General features: G+C 41.6%; 1 protein-coding gene across 1 annotated transcript in view; it reads right to left on the bottom strand.

Annotated features, from left to right (window-relative positions):
- The window catches only part of UNC80 (unc-80 homolog (C. elegans)), a 230,278-nt gene that overhangs the window by 153,940 nt on the left and 75,455 nt on the right, over positions 1–883 (bottom strand). The window lies entirely within an intron of this gene.

The raw sequence follows: 883 nt of genomic DNA, 5'->3' as shown, positions 1-883 counted from the left end.
GTACAAAAAGGATCTTCACGACCCAGATAATCACAATGGTGTGATCACTGACCTAAAGCCAGACATCCTGGAATGTGAAGTCAAGTGGGCCTTAGGAAGCATCACTTTGAACAAAGCTAGTGGAGGTGATAGAATTCCAGTTGAGCTATTTCAAATCCTGAAAGATGATGCTGTAAAAGTGCTGCACTCAATATGCCAGCACATTTGGAAAACTCAGCAGTGGCCACAGGACTGGAAAAGGTCAGTTTTCATTCCAATCCCAAAGAAAGGCAATGCCAAAGAATGCTCAAACTACCGCACAATTGCACTCATCTCACACTCTAGTAAACTAATGCTCAAAATTCTCCAAGCCAGGCTTCAACAATATGTGAACCGTGAACTTCCTGATGTTCAAGCTGGTTTTAGAAAAGGCAGAGGAACCAGAGATCAAATTGCCAACATCTGCTGGATCATAGAAAAAGCAAGAGAGTTCCAGAAAAACATCTATTTCTGCTTTATTGACTATGCCAAAGCCTTTGACTGTGTGGATCACAATAAACAGTGGAAAATTCTGAAAGAGATGGGAATACCAGACCACCTGATCTGCCTCTTGAGAAATTTGTATGCAGGTCAGGAAGCAACAGTTAGAACTGGACATGGAACAACAGACTGGTTCCAAATAGGAAAAGGAGTATGTCAAGGCTGTATATTGTCACCCTGTTTATTTAACTTATATGCAGAGTACATCATGAGAAACGCTGGACTGGAAGAAACACAAGCTGCAATCAAGATTGCCGGGAGAAATATCAATAACCTCAGATATGCAGATGACACCACCCTTATGGCAGAAAGTGAAGAGGAACTAAAAAGCCTCCTGATGAAAGTGAAAGTGGAGAGTGAAAAA

Source organism: Bison bison, unplaced genomic scaffold (genome assembly GCF_000754665.1).
Source record: "Bison bison bison isolate TAMUID 2011002044 unplaced genomic scaffold, Bison_UMD1.0 scf7180017864471, whole genome shotgun sequence".
In the NCBI taxonomy this organism is placed as follows: domain Eukaryota; kingdom Metazoa; phylum Chordata; class Mammalia; order Artiodactyla; family Bovidae; genus Bison; species Bison bison.
Note: the sequence above shows the minus strand (reverse complement) of the source record. Positions and strands in the feature narration are given on the sequence as shown.